The sequence below is a fragment of the Aplysia californica genome, unplaced genomic scaffold, assembly GCF_000002075.1.
Source record: "Aplysia californica isolate F4 #8 unplaced genomic scaffold, AplCal3.0 scaffold00426, whole genome shotgun sequence".
Lineage (NCBI taxonomy): Eukaryota > Metazoa > Mollusca > Gastropoda > Aplysiida > Aplysiidae > Aplysia > Aplysia californica.
Genome location: NW_004797696.1, coordinates 577,742 through 584,438, shown reverse-complemented (window position 1 = coordinate 584,438; position 6,697 = coordinate 577,742). Strand labels below are relative to the sequence as shown.

General features: G+C 39.7%; 1 protein-coding gene across 1 annotated transcript in view; it reads left to right on the top strand.

Annotated features, from left to right (window-relative positions):
* Positions 1-2,833: 2,833 nt before the first annotated feature.
* Positions 2,834-6,697, top strand: part of LOC101857968 (urea-proton symporter DUR3) — a gene marked incomplete in the record, with an annotated part of 88,436 nt that continues 84,572 nt past the window's right edge. The window contains 1 exon segment of the mRNA XM_035971388.1: positions 2,834-3,006.

Sequence of the window (6,697 nt, the reverse complement as noted above, 5' to 3'; positions counted from 1 at the left end):
CATGGACACAAAGAGATTGCTTGTCACCTCAATATTCATACCAACATTATGCTACCAGTGCCAGAGCTGGACATTAAGTTAAACCCCTGAAATCAAAATCATCGTCTCCGCAAAACCCTTAACATCACAAGACGAGACAGGCACAGAAATCAAGAAGTGAGAGCAGTTATCGTCATTGAGTCCTGCCTGAATTACATAGAAAGACGGGAATAGAATGGCTTGGCCACCTGTTACGTTTGTCACTTGGCCAGCCAGCCTCGAGAGCCTACAAGACTAAGCACTCGGGCTATAAAGGAAGAGGAAGGCCACGCAAGAGGTGGATCGAGGGTGTCAAGGCAACCCTGAGAAAACATAATATCACAACTAAAAAAGCTGCGGAGCTGGCCTACCATACAAAACTGCATCTCCCCTCGACGCTTAACTGCAACAGAGGATGAAAAAGTAAAAAGTAAAAGTAAAGGTGGAACTCTTTTCCCCTCTTTTCTAACACCGGCAGTCCTTCTCCAAATAAAGGAAACGTGTTTGTCTGTTATTTTAACAGCACCGGTGGCTGAGACTGTCGCTTCCGCTACTGGCACTGGTATTAAGGTCAGACGTATTGTTTCCTCCCTATTTTTCTGTGAATGAAAAAAGGGGTCAAGGCAGGAACGAAAACGAAGTTGGTTATTATACGTACAATGCCCTTTAAGCTTTGATATTAATACTTTTCTTTCTCCTTTCTGTCCTTACCATGAGTTTCTAATCTTCTAGCAAAATAGAGCTTAAACTTGCGTTCTCTTTTAGATTAGGGACTTGCTTTGAAAAGGGGTTCTATAATATGGATCAGTCACATATGAACAGTCCGAAGTACTCGCATTAATTCTTTCGTTCATTTATACATCAGCTCATAAATACAATAATTAACTCCCAACTTCATCCAACCATTTCTTTTTCATTCATTTATTCACCCATGCACCCATTGATGTTTCAATAACTTTTAAAATCTCTTATTTTGTTCAACGGTAAAGAATGTTCATTTCCAAAGTCTCTCAAAAGTGCAGCCACATCCCTCACCAACCCCACCACCACCCCCAGACAGCCTTTGGCATGATGTATCTCGTTACAAAATTGCGCATGTCGTTCCTCCAGCCATGCAGCCCGATGATAGCCGGCTTGTTTATTGTGCGAGAAGTTCAAAAGTTCATGCTAAGCACGTAGGCGTCGACTCTTAAATAACCGAACTTTGTTGAAAAGGGTATTAAATATTATAACCGAAAGTTATTTGCCTCTTCATTCATTCATTCATTCATTCATTCATTCATTCATTCATTCATTCATTCATTCTTATGTGTTCATCCATAAATTCATTCATTTGTTCATTCAGACATTTGTTCATTCATTCACTCTTTCAGTAATTTTCTGGCCCAAAGGAGATTCCTCGTATATATATTAATCTAAAATGGAAAGCTCTGTTGGTGATGGAATTTCTGAGATTTTCACGGCTCCTCCTCGTCCTCGTCCTCCTCGTCCTCCTCGTCCTCCTCGTCCTCGTCCTCCTCCTCGTCCCCCTCCTCCTCCTCCTCCTCCTCCTCCTCCTCCTCCTCCTCCTCCTCCTCCTCGTCCATAAGGAATTGACAGTAGTGTCCAGTACACAATAAAATGAAATGCAAACATCCCGTGAAAGTACAAAAATGAAACTTCACCTTTATACTGTGCAGCGGGTGTGTTTAAAAGTAAATCTAATCTTTTGAGTCTCTACACTTTTCCTTTTATGTGAGTTATACAAGTACATGTACTGCGTACTCTAAAATTAGGACGTGTTATAAAATTTTTTGTTTTCTATTCTTTGGAGTTTTGTTGTTGTTGTTTATTCTTAGAAATAAAGTCTAGGCCTACGTTTTTATTTTTTTTTTAAAAAGACCCAAAAACGTTTGATCATTGTCACCGACCAAAGAACGTAGGTTTAACTTGAACACCAGAGATATTGAGCCATCGGCAAGCTCCTAGCGTTTATGCCGTTGCCAGGATATTCAACGTTTAATGTTTTGTTGTTGTTTTTCTTCAAAAGCTCTACTAAGCTTTATTATAGAGTAGGGATAAATGCTGTATAAATGCACTTATATCTCTTTACGTTATAGTTTTCGATTGTTTCATATTTACACAGGATAGCTATCAATTGCATAACATTGCATAACAAGAGCCCTTTAGGTATACCCCCCTCCCAAAGGATAAAAAACTTTAAAGAAATAAAATTAAAAAACTAATACACACCAGCACTACATGACAACCCTCCTCCCAAACACCCCCCTCCAGTCCAGACAACCACCAACCCCCAAAAGAAGGGGAAAAAAGAAAAAAAAAACTCAAAGGAAAAAAGCTAACAAAGACCAACACTACACGACAGCCCTCCTCCAAGACACCCTCCTGGGCTCCCCCCCCCCCTTTTCTCCCACCCCTTAAAAAAGCCTCAAAACAACAAACCCTTCATAAAAACAACAGCAACAACAACAATAACAGCAACAACAACAACAACAACAACAGCAACAACATCTCTTTGGGGAGGATTCAGGGAGGTTGGACTGCCTCACCCGCTGCCCAAGAGAGGCGGTGGCCCTGGCGAAGAGTACGCTCTTCGGGACTCCAAACATTTCGAACTGATAGGCTACATAACAGCAGCAACAACAACAACAACAACAATAACAACATCAACAACAGCAACAACAACAACAACAGCAGCAACAACGAAAGTCGAGCAAAAACCGTATGGAGTAGCTGCCTGACCTACAGTCTGTGAGTGCGATGTGAGCGCCATCTCCCCACCACCAGCGCTCATCCCCACAATGCCCCACGCTCTCCGGCCGCTAGCCAGCCAGCCCATGGTGGCACCAACGTTTCCTTCCCGTGTCGCTCGCCTGTCCTTCTTACCCCCCGAAACCTTTCCTCTCACTGACCGACCCTCACCTCTCTACACGTGCTTCCTTCCTTACTCACCGAGTGAGTTTTCTCACCTGCCTCTGGATTTATGAGGTTGTGATACAGTTGATTTCTTGTGTGTGTTGTTTTGGGTTGTTTAAACATTTTTCTTTCTTCTTTTCATTTCTTTCTTTCTTTGTGTTTTTTGTTTTAACAAGAAAAGGATTTTATGATTGTGTTATTAAGATTTCAAGGTGATCTTATTTTCAATACGTTTATTTTGTCGATTTTGTAGCAATGTCGATTATTTTGCTCTTCCCTCCGTTGTCACCTGTTTATATATATATATAAATGAGCAAGTTATTTTTCTTGTTTATTATGTTATCATTATAGCCAACTTCAGCAACAAAATCGATGTACCTGTTCCTGAACATTCTCTTATTCTATAATACTTTTTAGAATCCGTGTTTCCTTTCTGTTGCTGCTGCTGCTGCTGCTGCTGCTGCTGCTGCTGCTGCTGCTGCTGCTGCTGCTGCTGCTGCTGCTGCTCTCTCTCTCTTTCTCTGTCTCTCTCTCTCTCTCTCTCTCTTTCTCTGTCTCTGTCTCTCTCTCTCTCTCTCTCTCTCTCTCTCTCTCTCTCTTTCTCTCCATCTCTTTCTTGTTCCACCCCTCCCTATTTCTATTTGAAGTGTTCACTATATACCTCGCTATCTTTGAATTAAAAAGTTCTATTTGATATTTTTGGTGTTTTTGAAATGCTAAGACCATGACATCAGAAACCAAATGTTCTATCTGATCTATAAAAATCTTAAGATTATCCGGAATCTTTATCAAGATATTTAAAAAATGGCATTCGAAAAAAATGGACATGTGAAACTCAAACTTTTTACTTCGAATTTCTCAAAACAACGTACTGCGCAGATAGAACTTTGTTATTCTAGAGTAGATGCTTGTTGGCGATGACAAATCCTTTTCTAACCTAATTTTTAAAATATGAATATAATGTTAGACGTACACACTTCTACAGCACCCTTCTCATCTTTCCCCCCTTTCCTGAGGCCTGTTTTTTTCTATAATCATTATTTAAAAGCCATTGTCTACAAAGGAAAGCACATTTCGTTTCTTTTGTGGACTTATTCACTAGCATAAATTACTTCATCAACCCAGTAAGGTTTGCAACATACATAATGTCCGTTGTCATCTTTTCATAAGTAGCATTCGTATAAGATGTCTTCCGAACTATTAATATAGAGGATATTTTTTCGTGGATGGGGGTGTTAGAAATCATCTACCTTTAAAACGATTGTTAAAAAAGTGTAACAGCGTTGGTTTAAAAAAAAAAACCTTTTTGTTTAACACCCTCTTATTGTGCACTCACGCCTTGGGGGATTTTTTATATGCATGTACATTTTATATTTATTTCCTGCGCGACCTTTCCCTTTTTTGCTTTGACCTCATTCCGCATTTTTTAACCCCCCTCAGTCGAGTGTCAGGCAAATTATGAAGGAACTTCCGTCAAAATAATATAGGTCAATGGTTCTGCAGCGATGTATTTTGGAAGATTCAGCATAATGCTCTATTATTGTACGTGCCGTTGGTAACTACTGATGACCTTCAGTTTTGCTCCGTTGTGGCTGCGTTTGACCTTTTGCAAGGCAGTGTTAGATGTCTGAAGAAGAAAACCCAGATTTGCAACCTGATCTTTGGAAGAAAGAGTTTGAGAGGGTTCACGGTTTTCCAAACCGTTTATATTTAGAACATCTCACCCAAGGATTCGAACCTCAGTTAGGATTACCTTAGAGGGTTTGTTTGTTTCGATTTTTTAAAGTAGAATTGGTAAGGGGTTGCCTTTGACGCCCTGGATGCAGCGCGTAAGAGAGCAGAAAAGGACAAATTTACAGTGAAATATTCCAGGAGAAGTGTGAAAAGAACATAATATACAAAGGCGGTGAATGTTAACACTATATTTTGTACTTTACTCAAGGTCAAAGGTACGTTGAACTATGTTGTGGGGGAGGCTTTCTGAGCGATAATTGGGTCTTTAGAAATCTTATGTCTTAACAGTTTTATGATCCCTGTTATTCTTTTGCTGTGAAAGAACGTATTAATTCACTGACTACCTTCGTTTGCTGTGTTATCAAAAAGCAGAGAAATCTAGATCTAATAGTTTCGGTTCCTGATTGTTCTAGGTAGGACAATGCAACCCCTAGAAAGAGAGGCATTCTCATCATGTTTTTTTTCTTTTCTATCTCTGTACAATGTGTGCAATATGCGAGGCAAGACTAGGAAGAAATATCCTGTCGCTGCTGAAATGCTCAAGCTCATAACATGTTGTGACGTCCTTGCCCCGGGGGACAGAGATGTCAAAATGAAAAATAAAATATATTGGCCTGCTCAACGGAGTTATTGTCAAGTCGCGTGAGCCATTTTTAAAAACTAAATAAAACGTAGTAAAGTCTCGCTTCCACTCAGAACTAAAAGGCCATGGTTGCGAAACGACTCACAAAAAAACGAGTGGAAGAATGACGTGTTTCTCATGTGAATCTGAGGTACCCATTTTAAAACACCCTCCATATCGATGGGTTTGTTTCTTTACAAAAATTTCTTTTCACGTACCGAGTGCGTTTTTGTGTTCGCTCGTGTTTCAATAGTGTGTGTTAATCGTTAAAACATACAGTTATAATTTAACAGAAATCTGCAAACAGGTCACTCCAATCAACACTCTGAAATGACCAAAAGACAGTGGAAGTATCTTTTTATCGGATTTCTACTGCTCATGCTTCAAGTTCAAACCTTGTTGAATCGCTCTTTTGTTGGTTTCATAAAATATAAGAACACACTTATTGTTGCAAAGTAGATTGTGGCAAAATTCTGGCAAAAGGCCTTGAAATATAATACTATAACCTAAATAGACAATAATCCGTATGACGACGCTTTAAACTTCTGTTTTGTTTCCAAGGTTAAGAACAATTTGACCTAAGCATAAAAGAGTCACTTGGTCCGGAAGATACGGTGCCCGCTCAGTATTATATTGACTTGTGCATTAAGCAATACACCAATCTCAGACGCTTGGCATTGAGTGAATATTCTTTGATGAGCCTTACAAAAACAAAAAGAAAAAAAAAATTTAATTAATAAATACCGAAAAAGAGACAGTCCTCGAATTTATTCAACGCAAGCTGTTGAATTGGTTATTCACATAACATAAATTGGTTTTATGCATAGGCAAATAATCCATAGAAGCTAATGACAAGCGGCAGACAGACACATTGACTTAGGTAGAAATAATCCCAAAACAACGTTACGAGAGAGAACCACCCCACCCCCGCCCAAAGACACGCACACAATAAATGCTGATTACGCCAGACTTGGCTGTCTGGAGGATGCTTTCGCTTTTGCCCCTCTCGGCGTCCCTGTGAAGTTGATTTCGATATTATAAAAGATCAGTACCTTCCAGAAGGGACATTGGGCACTTTTGACTGTCCAGGCGGGCCTTTCTTAAACAGTAGGCCCTGAACGCGGCCAGCGTGTCAATGTTTGGGGTTTGAATCCGAAAGAGGTCTTTTTTTTGCACCATATCCTGTTCAAATTAATGTTTAATACATTTTACAACTCTCGCAACAACGTAATGCAATTTTTGAAATTTGATTTTCCCTCAGTTTGATTTCTTTACTCGCGAGATGACTTACTGCGTCCAGCACATAGGAAAAGGAGAACCTCTTGTTGTTGTTGTTTTTGTTGTTGTTGTTGTTGTTGTTGTTGTTGTTGTTGTTGTTGTTGTTGTTCTTCTTCTTCTTCTTCTTCT